This window comes from Rattus rattus, chromosome 18, assembly GCF_011064425.1.
Source record: "Rattus rattus isolate New Zealand chromosome 18, Rrattus_CSIRO_v1, whole genome shotgun sequence".
Lineage (NCBI taxonomy): Eukaryota > Metazoa > Chordata > Mammalia > Rodentia > Muridae > Rattus > Rattus rattus.
The window spans coordinates 8,553,171-8,569,830 of record NC_046171.1 but is presented as its reverse complement, the minus strand read 5'-3'; the positions used below and the strand labels follow the sequence as shown (position 1 = coordinate 8,569,830).

The 16,660-nt window shown below is 46.6% G+C and overlaps 1 pseudogene; it reads left to right on the top strand.

The window, feature by feature from the left end:
- The first annotated feature begins 9,143 nt into the window (after positions 1-9,143).
- LOC116887430 lies at positions 9,144-11,285 on the top strand (annotated as a pseudogene).
- Positions 11,286-16,660: the final 5,375 nt, after the last annotated feature.

Below are 16,660 nucleotides of genomic sequence, written 5' to 3'. Positions count from 1 at the left end.
GTCAGAGAAACCCAACCCTGTCTGGAAAAATCACAGAGGTGGATGCTGGGGGAGCAGGCTGAGCAAGCCAGTAAGTATCCTCCACCATGGCCTTCATCAGCTTCTGCCTCCAGGTCCCTGCTGTTTGTCTTTCTGTCCTGACTTCCTTCCATGATGAACAGTGATGTGGACGTGTAAGCCAAATAAACTCTCTCCTCTTTCCTTGGTCATGGTGTTTACCACAGCAATAGAAACCCTAACCAAGACGGGTCAGAGTTTGGTTCTCACACAGTACAGTCTCCATGAAAGCCCTAGAGAGTGCGAGGCAGATGTCTAACAGGAGATCCCAGGATTCAAACCCTATACCTGGTGCAACCCCTTAACCCTTCCAGAAGCCAATACAGCTGCTGCCCTCTTCAGCCATCTTCAGAAACGTTCTTGCGATTAGTGGCTGCTGTAGGAGCTGATGAGCCCCCAGATCTAAAAAGGAACCAGAGGGTGAGGCTGGAAGGGTGGCTCAGAGGTCAGGAGCACTGGCTGCTCCTGCAGAGGACTTGAGTTCAGTTCATAGGACACACGTGGCAGCTCGAAACCATCTGTAATTCCAGTCCCAGGGGACCTGTCGCCTTCTTACGGCCTCGATGGGCACTCCACACACATGGTCCACAGACAGATATACAGACAAAATGCTCACATACATAAAGTAAGATTTAAAGTCTTAAAAATAAGGGGGCTGGAGAGATGGCTCAGTGGTTAGAGTACTATCTGCTCTTCCAGAGGCCCTGAGTTCAAATCCCAGCAATGACATGGTGACTCACAACCATCTGTAATGAGATCTGATGCCCTCTTCTGGTGCGTCTGAAGACAGCTGCAGTGTACTCATATATAATAAATAAATAAATTAAAAAAAATAAGGATTCAGATAGTGTCTTCTGTGGGTAATGTTGCTCCGTGGATACAGCACGCTTATGGTGCACAGATGTGCATGCAAGCAAAGCCCTCATAGACATAGAAATAAATCGGATGTGGGGACTGAGTACCACGTAGTAGGATATGAGGCACCTGAGAGACTGCACACCTCCCTGGAAGCAAAAGCCAACAATGCGATGGGCTTTAACTCTTTTCCTTTGCACACTTTCATTACACACTCAAAGGGTACACTTCAGCACGCTGCCCCTTTAACAGAACCCCCTTCTGGCAGAAGCCTGTTCCAAGTCTGGTGAGTGTTTACAAGGCAGGCACGCAGTTGCAGCCAGCAACTGAGCATTCATTACTCACAACCACTGAGCCTCAGAAGCAAGCTCACGGACAGCTGCTTTATCCTGGGAGCCGCCCTGGGAGCATACAGTGTGTGTGTGTGTGTGTGTGTGTGTGTGTGTGTGTGTGTGTGTGTGCACGTGTGTGTGCATACGCACACAAAAGCTCTTGTCTCTGCTCTTAGGAACAGTCCTGAGCAGTGCTGTGCTCACAATGACCTGTGTGGAACCTGCTCAGAGCCCCGGGTCGCTGGGAAGAATCTCAGCCGTGGTATTTGACAGCAGCAGAGAGATGCACGCAAGCTTTGAAGTAGTTTGTCATTGCAGCAGCTGGGTTTTCAATGCACTACCTAATTGATTAATTATTCATTAGTTCATGTATGCTGGTGAATACTCAGATATATCAATTGGAAAAGGCTGTTACCAGGACTGATTGAAGCTGCTTGCTACAAAAGCCCAGGCACAGAAGTTCCATGTCTGTGGCTCATATAAAGGCAGGAGAGAACTGAGTTCATGATGCCTGCTGACTTCACACCTTCCATGGTAAGCAAGCACACATACTGATACATTTGTGTGTGGTTTTATTTTTATTTTTTATTTTATTCTTTAACATGGGAAAGAAAGGGTTCCTTTCTTTCAAGATATATTTATTTTATGTCTATGAATACACTGTAGCTGTCTTCAGACACACCAGAAGAGGGCATCAGATCCGATTACAGATGGTTGTGAGCCACCATGTGGTTGCTGGGATCTGAACTCAGGACCTCTGGAAGAGCAGATAGTGCTCTTAACCGATGAGCCATCTCTCTGACCCTTTGGTTTTATTTTTAACACACACACACACACACACACACACACACACACACACACAGACACACAAACACACACCATATCACACACATTGAAGCACCAGTTGTCCTGGAACTCCAGGTGTCCTAGAGTTCAAACTCCAAAGATCTGCCTGCCTCTGCCCTCACCGTCATACCATAGTGCCTGGACCAAAGCCATGGGAACCACGCCAAGGTTTTAATAACACCTTGATAAACTTTAAAGGTTGTCATCCCACGCCTCTTCTATTGCCAGGTCCTGTGCAAACAGTGGGCACCTTTGAGTTGACTGATGTGTTCTACATAGACGGATCGCTGCTAAAGTGACAAAGTCACCCATCGATCAGCTTCAGAGTCCAAACTACTCAGGATATTCAGATTCCCCAGTTCAGAGGAAACTGATGTGAACATTGTACAGAACCATAACTCAGGAATCCCGAATCCTGAGACTGCGAAACCCAACCAAGCCCCGCAGTGTAGAGAGCTGGGCAGAGACAGCTTCACTACTGAGAAGACAGAAGGGGATACAGGAGTAACATAGGAATAGTAGGGAAAGGGTAAATTATTCAGTCTATTCTTATACACAACTTTGTGTATTGATACAAAATTATTGTATATTTTTACAAAATTATATTAGCTTTGTGAATTGAAACAAAATTGATGTTTATTTGATTACATTAGTATAGATCTTTGTGTATGGATTCAAATGAAGGTTACAGTTGGTTACATTGGTATAGATCCTTGGATATTGATACAAAAGTAAGGTTATATTTTGGTAACAACATAATAACTTATAACTATGTATCAACCACATGACATTAAGATACCTATGAATTTCTTAACAAGGCAATGGGAAGGACTAGTCCTTTTGAAAGTGCCTATTACAAACTGTTTTAGAAAATTTGTAAAATGCTAATGAATAGTTAATCAAACTTTTGTTTGTTTGGTTTTGTTAGTACTAGTCTTCAAAAAACCTCAGACATCTACTGAATATAACATTTAAAGATGTCTTATTAATTTAAGACTAATTTTTTTACAATGAGATGTGTCTGCTCCTGGCAGCACCGCCATACTACTTCAAGGAAGACGCTGAGCACTGAAGAACCTCCTTACAGAGTTTGCTTCACATGTGGCTGCCACTGGGCAAGAAACTGCCCTTCCTTCAACTGCTGACAGAATACTGTCCAGCCTGGACCAAGAAAGCACAGGAAGGCAAATGCTGAACTCTGTCAAGACTAGGTAGAGAAGAAGTCCCTCATGGTTCACAGAACAATCTGTCAGATGCTCTGGGCCAGTGGCCTGAAGACATGGATGCTCCAAACTTCCAGAAACCCCTGGGTGACTGTCCAGGGAGCCAGCAGTCTCTGTCCTTCCTATGGTTTCAGAAGCTGCTTGTTCTGCACTTCCTGTCTCTTTTGAGAACATTTATTCTTCTCAGGTCTCTGATGGGGTTGAAGACTAGATAGCTAAACTCTCACAGTTAAACCTAAATTGTTTAGGATTTTAAAAATGTTTTAAGGGTTTTTTTTCATTTGTTTTAGATTTATTTTAGTTATATGAGCACACTGTTGCTATCTTCAGACACACCAGAAGAGGGCATCAAATCCCTATTACATATGGTTGTGAGCCGCCATGTGATTGCTGGGAATTGAACTCAGAAACCTCTGGGAGAGCAATCAGTGCTCTTAACCGCTGAGCCATCTCTCCAGCACTGTTTTAAGGTTTAAAAAGAGGTAGGTTGATAAGTGTAAGTTTTGATAGAAAGTGATTTGTGTACAGACCTTTGGACTCACCAAGGTTGGATAGAGAGTGGAACACTTTCTCCAAGGTTGCCAAATTCAAATAAGTGGACTGGACATTGTGAATGTGATGGTTACCCGACAGTATATAGTTTATTGATGTTGGAAAAACAGCAACTGTTCAGACAAAAAGAGGGGAATGTTGCAAGATACCTGATCACATTGTGTAGCCCAAGATTGTGAACTTGGAACAGGAAAATCCTGTCTCTGCTTGTGGAGTTGCACAGCCCTGAGAGACGCCTTTAAGCCAAGAGCGTTCTGTTCAGTGTGGACAGGTTGCTGTGGTGCGGCTCAGACTTACACACACCTTTTCTCCAACAGCTTTCTGTAAACGGTGTTAAATAAAATCAGCCATAGGTCAAGAGGCCGAGCATGCGATCAGAAGGCAGGGGTGGACATAGGAAAACACAGGAAGTAGAAAGGAGGGAGACTGAGGTGGAGGGAACTGAAGGTGTGGAGAAGGAGCTTTCACCTGCTGAGGCCTTGGTAGAGTAGGGAGGTCTTTCTTTGCCTCGTTGAGCCAGCAGGTTTTCACCCCAAAATCTGGCCCCTTCATCTTCATTCGTAAAATTGAAGGACTGGGATTTTGTTTTTAAAAACAACATACCATGAAAACCAATGTTTTAAGATAGAAACCAGGTCCATCTTGGCTGATGACCTCATCAAAATATAAGCTTCCACATGACTGGCAGCCATCTTTACTATGGTTAAAGAGTACACGCCCTGTGAGTTCAGGATCATCTTCAGATGACCACTTGCCACAATAACCTTAAAACTTCTTTGTTCTAGTGAGCTTTCTGTATCATTGTATCACTTTGTAGACTAAAGAAGTACCAATCAGACTCGAGAATTTCTGATTGGCATACATTTTTGTATGAAGATAACAATTTAAGGTTACATTTGTTACAACGTACTATATTTGTGACTCAACTCTGGTTTGGAATATAGTGTATGTAATTATAAAAATTTAAGGTTTTGAATGTCTACTTGGCTTATCAAAAGCTGGTTTAAGATGTGTGTCTAAACTCCTCTGCCTTTGCTAACTGCTGAGCACCAAGCTGCTATAAAGTGTAGATAAGCACAACACACGCTAGATGAATAAGGTAGGCATTTCATTCTAAAATTTTATGTTATATGAGCATTATATGCATTCATGCCTTTGTGATTGTGACAGACCCCTGGATCCATAGTTACAGACCATCCTGCCTTCGATGTGGTTGTTGGGATTTGAACTCAGGACCTCTGGAAGAGTAGCCAGTGCTCTTCACTTCTGAGACATCTCTCAACCAGTTATATTTGATAACAAATAAGGTATACTGATTAATACGTTATACATTTCTAAGGCCTATTCAGCTTCACCGTGACATTTGTGTAGCTTTGTGTCCTTGTTCACCTTGTTGGGCTTTAGCTATTGGAGAAACTGAGTCATACAAAAACTGTGGTGACCTATAATGGTATGCGATAAAAGCAAGACACCAGTCTCTTATGGACGAAGGTTACAACATTTATGGTTTATTTGGATGATAAAGGAGCTTCACCTCAAATTACAAAGGCTCAAACTTAACAGAGACAAAGTTGCAAAATCTGAATCTTAGGAAAGTTGCCGACTTATTGTAAACTGTTGAGGACAATTAACAATGCACGTCAAGCACAGGAACACGGTTTATTAAGCTACTGTGTATGTTTCCAAAGTTAAGCACAAAACAAGTTACTAGAATCAAGGAAAGTTTGTTCAGGTCAGATATCCTTACTATTACAGCCCTGAAAACTCTTCAGAGATCTGCTGAATATGGCATTCAAGACGCTGGAAAACTGATGCTACCCTGGGTCTTCTGCCTGCACTGAAATCAAGACTCCCACAGTGGAACCTTCAGGGATTGTCCAGGTAAGGGAGAAGTCTGTCATTTTTAAGAGATTTGGAAGCTGCTTGGTCTGTACTTCCTGCTTACTCAGGTGAAATTCATGCTTCGCAGAGCTCTGATGGTGTTGACTAGGGAGAGTTTTGTCAGTTGAACCGCAAGCAACAACACAGGCTTCAGGTGCTCCTCAGTTCTCTCCCTGTGTAAACATCATAGGCCACTTTCCTAGAGTTGCTACTGTGTCCAGACACTGATCACATTGTTGCGAGATTCTAAGAAGAGATAAATCCACGCCACAGATTTCAATGTAACTTCTTACTATCCCTTTTTGTAAAGGAAGTTGTTTTACAATGATTGCTCTCAGTAACCAACCACCTGCATCTTGTGGTGAGTAATTGGATAGAAAAAACTGCGAAGTTTAAGTAGGTTCTAAGGATATGAAAGCTTAAGTTGCAAGACTCTTAAAACTGTGCTTTGAGATCTGTGGATGTGACCTATAAAGGTCTGAAAAAGTGCTTTAACTGCAATTTATAAAGGTCTAAGGAGGTGTTTTAAGGTGTGCAAATGCAATTTGTAAAGGTCTAAGAAAGTGATTTAATGTGTATGTAAAAACGAAAAATGTTTCATATTTCTTCGTTTTTTATGCTATTGTTATATTTAGGCCTAGAAAGCTCAGAGTTTAAAATTCATCAATGGAGTTCGGATGAGTTATTGACCTAACTATGATAAACTGCGATTGCTATTACAGTCACAAGCTCAGGATTATGTATTTCCTATGGTATGCTATACTTCTAAGTACAGACTAAAAGTGCTTCTCACTGAGCTAAAAAATGCCTGTCCAATCTGTATACACCCAGTGTTCTGGAGAGAGGAAAGAGTTCTCATGCTTTTTACGCCAAGTCATTTTGGGGTCCCCATGCTTTTACTACAACTCAAAGGCGTGAGACTGCTGCCTTTTCTACAATGTGACATTCAGGACAGATTACACAGTAGTATGTTAGCATGTCTAAAATTTATCTCATTTTGTAAACTTAAAAAAATCTTCTAAGCTTTGAAGAATCTACCTAAATCCACCTTTCATGGGTCAAATGGATTCCAGATAAGTACTGTCTATCAACATCCTGTTTAGTCTCCTGCCTATTCAGTTTATTCCCAAGGGTGGGGTTTCCTCCTCCTCTCTGAGGTCTTGCGATGCCCCACCCCTAACTAATGAGCCTAAAAGATTCAAAGGATCACCTAACGAACAAATTTCTTCTAATCTCCTTACCTTTACCTTCTGATCCTTATCTATACAGATGTGCTTCAGGGAAATGCTAGCTCCAGGTGTTTCCTCAAAATCCGGGTGCCACACAGCTTCAAAGCACCTGCCCCATGATGGTTCAACTTAAAGATGAGTCTGCATTCCTCAGCTGCAGATGGCCCTGCAGAGCCTGGACAGTGAGGGGACAGTCTGCTGTTTTTGAACCTCCCCAGCTTCCCAGCTTTCTTGGGTCCTCAAAGATGTTGCCGCACCTCAGAGAGCAGGAGGCAGTCTAAAGAGTATGATGACCCTGTGAGGCCTAATGGATCACCCCTTCCTATTTTCTCACTGTACAGAGTAAATAAGAGGAAGGGATGTCTGTAACCAACAACCACCCACCTTCCAGAACCAGCCTGCTCTCAGACCCTCAGTGCCAGATGCCACATCATCACCAGCCACCAAATGTGACACATTTCCACTGTGGCCACAAGTCGTGCACCCTTATCCTTCCCAGGTCTTCGCAGATGGCTCTTTTTCTCTTCAACCCACTGCTTACCCCCAATAAATCTCTCACATGAAGCCTGTTCTGTGTGTGATCTTTGCAACATCCCTTAGCCCTCTGATCCATGCAAGAACTCTAAGAAGCCTCCCAGGGTCACCCTGAATGTTTGCCCAGCTGGGCAGGTGTCTGGTGGAGCAGGACCTGAAGCTGCATGAAGTCTGAGCAAAGACAGAAATTGTAAACGTCCAAAGAGTGGAAGGGTGCTTCTTCTCATTCCTCTTTTTAATACTGTCTGTCTGTCTGTGTGTCCATGTGTCTTTCTGTGTCTGATGTGTTTGATGTTATGTATATATGTTTATATGTATGTTTGCATGTATATATATTTTATACATGCATGTACATATGCATATAGGTATGTATTGCATGTATATATGCATGCATGTATGTATATATATGCCTCTGTCTATCTGTCTGTTTCTGTCTGTCTATCTATCCTATCTATCTACCTAACCTACCTACTTCCTCTCTTCAGTCCCTCCAAATCAGATTGGCCTGCTCTGAGGGAGAAAAATGTCCCTATTTCTCCCCCCCCCCCACATTGCTCTGACTTTATCATTCTCTCCTGTGATTATATCAGCAGCAGCACCAACAGGCAGGGGACAGACAAGTCCTCAGGACTGAGGGGCAGGGATGAGGTGGGAACCCACCCCTTCTTTGCATTCCAACTGTTTTACCATGGGTCCTCCATCCAGAGGGTAGGGCAGGGGGAGGAGCTCATCCACATCCTCCTCCCTCAGCTCTCACTGGGAGACCCTGCACCAGGAAGCCATGCTGTTTGCATTTTGTCAACTTCACACAAACCAAGACAGATTTGGGAAGAGGATCCTGAGTAGAGAAAATGCCTCCATCCAGGCTACCTTTAGGAAAGTCTATGAGGCATTTTTAAAATTATTATTAACGATGAATATGGAAGGGCTCAGCCCACTGGAGGTAATCTTGGCTGGTGGTCGTGGATTGTACAAGAAAACAGGTTGAGCTGCCATGAGGAACAAGGTAGTTAGCAATGGTTCTCATGGTCTCTGCTTCAGCTCCTACCTCTAGAGTCCTGCCTCAAGATCCTGCCCTGAATCTCTTCAATGATGGACTGTGATGTGGAAGTGGAAACTGAAATAAATCCTTTCTTCCTCAAGTTGATTTTGGTCATTGGGGTCTTATCACAGCAATGGAAACACTCACTAACACAGAGGTGCACAAGGGCCTTACTCTGCTCCCTGCGTTCACCACCTTCTCCTGCAGCACAACCCTGCTCTTTCCTTGCCTTGGAGCCACAACCCTCTTTACAGCTCCTAGGATCTGATTCCTTTGACCTCCCACTGGGTCAGATCTTGGGTTGGTTGGTAAAGTCCATGCAGCCTCTCACAGACCTGTCCCCCCTTATCTCCGATGGGATGGCCACTGCGCCGCCCTTTGCTCCTGCTGCTGGCGGCAGGCTGCCTGCCCGGACCCAAACCCGCGCATGGTGAGTGCCAGTCAGGGAGGAAATGGCCTCTGCAGATTTATTTATTTAATTTATGGCAGGGGCACCTTCTAGGAAGCCAGGTCCCATAGATGTCGCACACCAGACCCTGTTCCTTCTCCACCGGCGTCCGGAACCCCGCGCCCTGCTCCCCGCAATGCCCGCGCACCCGCCCGGGGTCCCGGGAGGAGGTCAGGGTTTCACGCGCGCCGCCCCCAGGCTCACACTCGCTGCGGTATTTCATCACCGCGGTGTCCCGGCCTGGCCTCGGGGAGCCCCGGTTCATCTCTGTCGGCTACGTGGACGACACGGAGTTCGTGCACTATGACAGCGACGCGGAGAATCCGAGGATGGAGCCGCGGACGCGGTGGGTGGAGCGGGAGGGGCCGGAGTATTGGGAGAGGGAGACGCAGAGAGCCAAGAGAAGGGAGCAGTGGTTCCGAGTCAACCTGAGGACCCTGCTCCGCTACTACAACCAGAGCGAGGGACGGTGGTGACCCCGGGGGCCTGGTCACGACCCCTCCGCGGAGTCCCCACAGAGCCAAGGAACACGGCCAGTGAGGTTCAGGGAGAAGAACCGACCAGGGCGGTTTCCCTTTCAGTTTTGAGGAGGTTCCAAGGGTGGGCGGGCTGTTCCGCAGGGGGCAGGGGGGGTGGGCAAGCAGGTGGGCGGGAATAGGGGCGGGTCTGACCGCCTGGGTCCCCAGGCTCTCACACCTTCCAGTTGATGTTTGGCTGTGACATGGGGTCGGACGGGAGCCTCCTCCGCGGGTATGATCAGTATGCCTACGACGGCCTCGATTACATCGCCCTGAACGAAGACCTGAAAACGTGGGCGGCGGCAGACTTTGCTGCACGGATCAGCCAGAGCAAGTGGGAGCGGACTGGTTTTACAGAGACACTCAGGGCCTACCTGGAGGGCACATGTGTGGAGTCGCTTGGCATATACCTGGAGCGCGGGAAGGAGACGCTGCTGCGCTCAGGTGCAGGGGTCAAGGGCTTCTCCTCTGCCCTCGGGCTGGGGCTCAGTCCTGGGCAAGAAGAAACCCTCAGCTGGGTGATGCCCCTATCTCAGAGGGGAGATAGTGTCCCTAGGTCTCCTGATCCCTCATCACAGTGACTTCACTGCCTCTCCCAGGGCCCAGCCTTCTCCCTGGAGAGTTCTGAGTCCCTCTCAGGAGAGAAGGAGAGAATTTCCCCACTTAACAGCAGGGGCTCCCTGCTGTCAGCCAGGGCCTCACCCAGGCCAGGTTCTCTGCCCACACCCACTCTCTGAGGACACTGACTCCTGTCCTGCTGAGTGTGTCAGCCCTTACACCTCAGGACCAGAAGTCTCCTTTACCTCATAGGAGACATGGACTCCACTACACTAGGCTGGTTCCCCAGTTTCTAGAACTTTCCAAAGAATACATTCTCACAGATCCCTCCCTGATGTGGGGTTTGCCTCTCTTCCACACCCCATTTCTCTCTCTTCCTACACTGGAGAATGGTCCCATGAGCTCTTATGGGGTACCCTGGAGGAATAAATCGTGGGATTTCTTTTTTTTCTTTTTTTTTTTTTTTTTTTTCTTTTTTTTTCTTTTTTTTTTTTTTTTTTTTTTTTTTTTATTTTCTTTCTTTTTCTTTTTTTTTTTTTTTTTTGAAGGCATTATTTTGCTTCTAATCAGTGTTTATCTGCTAATACATATTAAATAACTTATTTTCCATTCCTTCTCACTTCTGTAACTACCCATCTCATGCTATAGAACATCACATAAGGACGGCCATGTTGACCCACTGGCTCATGTGGATTTCCTCTTAGCTTCTGAGTCCCTCAGGAAAGTGTGCAGTTCTGTGCTGAGGGGACCAGCTCTCCCTGCAGCTCACTAGTGGATGACAGTTGAAGTGTCAGACACACACAGTTCAGTGTCATCCTTGATTTAACTGTGTCCTGTGTAGATTTCAGTTTGTCTTGTTAACTGTGTGATTTCTTAAATCTTCCACACAGATCCCCCAAAGGCACATGTGACCCTTCACCCCAGACCTGAAGGTGATGTCACCCTGAGGTGCTGGGCCCTGGGCTTCTACCCTGCTGACATCACCCTGACCTGGCAGTTGAATGGGGAGGACCTGACCCAGGACATGGAGCTTGTGGAGACCAGGCCTGCAGGGGATGGAACCTTCCAGAAGTGGGCATCTGTGGTGGTGCCTCTTGGGAAGGAGCAGAGTTACACATGCCATGTGGAGCATGAGGGGCTGCCTGAGCCGCTTACCCAGAGATGGGGTAAGGAGGGAGCCTTCTGTCGACCCTGAGCTGGTCAGGGCTGAAAGCTGGGGTCATGACCTCCACCTTCATTTCTTGAACCTGTCCTTCCCAGAGCCTTCTCCATCCACTGACTCCAACATGGAAACCAATGCCATTTATGTTGTCTTTGGAGCCATCTCTGCTGTGGCCATCATTGGAGCTGTGGTGGCTGTTGTGAGGAGGAGGAAGAGAAAACACAGGTAGGAAAGGGCAGGGTCTGTTTCCCCTCAGCTTCCTTTAGGAGAGTGCTCTGCTCATTAATGGGAAACACAGCCACACCCCTCATTGCTACTGTCTCCAACTGGGTCCTCTGTCAGTTCTGGAAACTTCCTCCTGTCAAGATCTTCCTTGAACTCTCACAGCTTTTCTTCTCACAGGTGGAAAAGGAGGAGACTACGCCCCTGCTCCAGGTTAGTGTTGGGGCAGGAGTGTCCCTGAGGGAAGGTATTGGAGTGAAGCTGGAATGTTGGGGGGCCTCTTGGGAATCCATAGTAGCTCCTCCAGAGAAATCTTCTGGTGGTGTCAGTTGTACCGTGATATGAATACATACATACACATATACACATACATATGTTTTGTTTTACCCTAGGTAGTACCCTGGGCAGTGACAGCTCCCAGAGGTCTGATGTGCCTTTCTGTTGTAAAGGTGACTCTGGGGTCTGACTGGGGAGGGACAATGTGGACTTGATTGGGTTTCAGGGACTCCCAGAATCCCCTGTGAGTGGAGGGTTGTTGGGCTGTTGTCTTCACAGTGATGGTTTGTGACTCTCGTTCTCTAGCATGAAGACAGCTGCCTGGAGTGGACTGAGTGACAGACGATGTGTTCAGGTCTCTCCTGTGACATCCAGAGCCCTCAGTTCTCTTTAGACACCAGTGTCTGATGTTCCCTGTGATTCTTTGGCTTCAGTGTGAAGAACTGTGGAGCCCAGCCTGCCCTGCACACCTGGACCCTGTCCTGCACTGTTGTTCCTTCCACAGCCAAACCTTCCAGAATCTGGTCCAGCCTGGGAGTCTGTGTGTGTGTGTGTGGAGCTGTGTGTGTGTGTGTGTGTGTGTGTGTGTGTGTGTGTGTATCTTTTGGGAGCCATGGTGCCCTGAGCTGCAGCCCTCACTCCACACTGAGAATAAGGTCACTGGGATGGCCAGATCCTTGTCCTGTCCCCCAGGATGATGAGCAGCCAGGCTGCTGTCCCTAACTCTTGACTTTGTCTTTACTTGTTTTTATTTCCTGTGTTTTTCTTTTTGTGTGGAGGACTGGGCCTATTCTTTTCCTGTGGGTGCTTCCTGTCTTTTCTCCCCATGGATGCCAGTATGACAGGAGTAGGAGTGTTTTTTCCCTCTTGTCCACCAGACTCTACAAAGGGCCTTGCTCTCGGGATACTATAGCTACACAGATGAACTAAGCTCTCCTGAGCTCCTACTCTCTCCTTCAGGGCCCTCCGTTCAGGTTCTCCCCCATCTTTTATCTTTCCCCAGCTAACCTTTAGTTGGGGTCCACACAGAGGGAGGGATCCACAGGCTCTCATCTCCAGATCTGGCCCTGTTGGATCATGCTGCGCTTATGCCCCTGTCCTTCCCTGCCTCTCTGGGGATCCTGGGTACCCTCTAGAGAAGATTCAGGGGTTGATGGGATGAGTCTACCCCAGATTTGTATTTATTTTGAAACTGGTCCGAGGAATTGGAATAGCCCAGGGGTTGGGCACTTGGTGCTAATGCAGATGATGTCTGGATCCCAACCGCTTTATGGTTGCTCACAACCCTCATAACTCTGCCCAAGAGCATCCAGTGCCCTGTGGAATCCAGGCTCATGCATGGTACAAATAAATACAAGAAAAATTATTCATAGACAAGATTAATAAATCTTTTCAAAACTACATATAGAATTTGTGAGATGGAAATTCCTTTGTTCTAGAGTTTCAACCCTTGAAGGATTCTCTTCTAGCTTTGTGATTTCCAGTCAAGAGTTCAAGGGCCTTAACTGGGATGTATGGGCCTACCTTGGTGATAATCTCTGTCATGATGCAATAACTTCATCTTGTATGAAGGATGACGACTTCTAGACCCCGTGGACAAACACTCATACACAATAAATTTTGTATTAATAGATAAAAAAAAACCAAATAGGTCATTAAGTCAAAAACAAAAAGGCAGGTGTGGAGGAAGGGAGGGCTCTGCTGAGGAGAAAGCTCAGGTGATGCTGACCTCAGTGTGAGGGGACAGGAGCTGCATTCACAGCCTTTGGCTGGAGGTTGTATTAATCGGAGCCTCTGCAGAAGCTGGAGGTGACTGCGTGAGTTTCTCCTCTGGACTGAACCATTCCCTGCTGGAGTCGGGAGGAGGCTGATGAGCCCAGGAAACACAAGAAGTTACACATTCACTGAGCTTACACAATGTAGCAGGTTCCTGTCAGGGTTGAACCAGTAGCACTTCCTGGGGGTTTGGGGGAGGGGAATCTTGAGTGGAGCTGCTGGGAGCCACGCAGAGGCTTACAGTGATGTAGCTGTTGTGAGTGGATACTCACACTGGGCAGGGCTGTTCAGTGATTATCTCCCGACTCACACAGGCTCCCGTGAGTAACCAGGTTGCCCAGAGTTCACCGAGCTCACCATGGATGGATGCTCTCCTTGGTCTGCTGTCACTGTCTCTGTCTGGCCTGGAGGAAATGCACTCCTCAATCAGGTGACACAGCTGTGTCCATTGTCATCAGCCCACAGTGTCTATTCCAGATTTGAGATCTAAGTTCTGTTTCTAAGATACAGTAGGAAGAATACGGTGTTGCTGGTTTCCTGGAGCAAGCACTGTAGTGGAAAGATGCATGTGATACAATGTAAGGGAATAACAGAACAGGTTGTGTCCAGAGCTGGAGGGCAAAAGGCAAGGCGACCAGAGTGCAGGTGAGTGGAGCAGGGCAGAGAGCTATTGGTTTTTAATTTTTGGTTTTCCAAGACAGGGTTTCCGTATGTAGTAGCCCTGGCGGTCCTGGAACTTACTATGTAGACCAGGCTGGCCTCAAACATAGATCATGCTGCCTCTGCCTCTGCTGGGATTAAAAGTTGCACATCCACCACTCTTTGAGTTATTATTATTCAAGATTGTTTAAGATTGTGTGTGTGTGTGTGTGTGTGTGTGTGTGTGTGTGTGTGTGTGTTCATAGCCAGGTCTCTGACCTGGCTATAGGCTTGGATTTTTTAAAAACTTCTTTAATATAGTTTCTTTATTACTTCAACCTCCCATCTAGCTCACCACCCACCAGAGGTAGTGGGAAAGAAAGGCTAATAGGGTGAAGGGGGACATGGATCTGTTTAGAAATAGTTCCTTGGGGTAATTCCAATCTTTATTGTCAGGATATCAGCAGTACGGTTCACTAGCAAACTACTAAACAGGAATCAGCAGCCACAGTCCACTGCACTCAACAAATACCACACTGGGAGCAGCAGTAGCACCTCAATCCAGAAGAAAACCACGAGGCTCCACTCAATTGGCACAAGTCAATGGAAGGCAAGAATCCCCTGAACCACAAGAAGTTCTTTGTGCATTTTTCTCTACAAAAGTCACAACAAGCAAAGATCAGCTGTTGTTGTAAAATTATAAAACCTCAAATGCTGTCTTTTACTCCTGCTAGATCCGGCACCACAGTGTCCCTAGATCGCTGGTAGATATCTTGCCAGAAACACACATCCCAATTCCGTGGCGGCCCAGTGTGTCTAGCTGCCACACACTCTCTTAAACTTAAATCACTACATGAAAGAACACACAACAATAACCTCTGATCCAATTGATAAGATAGAATTGCCCACCTAAACATACAAAGCCCTGTACACATCTACCTTAAGAACATTCATAACAACCTGTAAATACACAGAGTGGTATCTAAAAAGATTTTTGTTTATTTTTATATGAGTATTCCCTGTCACTCTCTTCACACACAGCAGAAGAGAGCATCAGATTGTGTTGCAGACGGTCAGGAGCCGCCATATGGTTGCTGGGAATTGAACTCAGGACCTCTGGCAGAGGAATCAGTGCTCTTAACCATTGAGCCATCTCTCCAGCCCCACAGAGTGGAATCTTAACGTCAGCCTCCATGTTCTCTCCGCAGTTTCTCTCCTCCAGATCCAGTCTCCTCCTCTTCCCTCAAACTTTTCTCCCACCCATCCTTCCTTCTCGTCCAATGACAGGCCTCGTTCTATTTTGTACCTGCCTACACCTGCATGATGACACCATCCCACAATCAGCAAGGCAATGCACAGGGGAACCAATGCCAGGGCTTTGCCTGTAGAGTCACATTTATTCTCTCAAAATATCATGTGTCTGCTTCAGCAAAATATTCTCTCACCTGTGTCTGCCTCAGAAAAACATCATATGGGGCTGGAGAAATGGCTCAGCAGTTAAGAGCACTGACTGCTCTTCCAGAGGTCCCGGGTTCAGTTCAAATTCCCCAGTAACCAAATGGTGGCTCACAACCATCTGTAATGGGATCTGATGCCCTCTTCTGGTGTGTCTGAAGACAGCTACAGTGTACTTATTATCTATAATAAATAAACATATCTTTTAAAAAATTATTTGTGTATATTAATTACTTTTAGGTTGCTGTGGTACAACCCTCTGACCAAGGCAACTCATTGAAGATGAGGATGGGGCTACACTCCAACAGAGAAGAGTGCCTCATGGCAGGTAAGTGTTGCAACAAACCACAGGCATGGTGGTTGGAGCAGGAAGCTGAGAGCTCACATCCCTAATGGAATACAGGGAACAGAGGGAGCAAAATGGAAGCTGCTGGGACTTTTTACTCTCACAAGCTTCCCCCAGGAACGTACTTCCTCCCGCAAGGCCATACCCCTGAACAAAGGTCAACTGCCCTAGCCCATGGGGGAGATTTCTCACTGAGTCTACCCCGGTGGATGTGTGCACCATTGTGGGTGTGGTCAGGTGAGTGCAGGGGTCCTGGAGGTCAAAAGAGGAAGTCAGATGCCCTGGATGTGGTGCTGGAAACTGCACTTGGTTCTCCCCAGGAGCAGAAGGGGCTCTCAGCCCTAAGAGAGCTGTTGGAATAGGTATTCAGTGTGGCGTCAGAGGGTGACCTTTGAGGAAAGCTTTGAAGATTATAGGAACTCTTTCCCTTGGGCTGGAGAGATGGCTCAGTGGTTAAGAGCACTCACTAACTGCTCTTCCAGAGGTCCTGAGTTCAAATCCCAGCAACCACATGGTGGCTCACAACCATCTGTAATGGGATCCATCGATGCCTTCTTCTGGTGTGTCTGAAGACAGTGACAAGGTAACCATATAAATTAAATAAAGAAATCTTCTTTCCCAAGGGTGCTGAACAAAGTTCCTTCTAGACCATGGATCCTGCAATGCCGATGTGCTGAGGCAGGAGCATGTCTGTGTGCTCTGAGAAGAA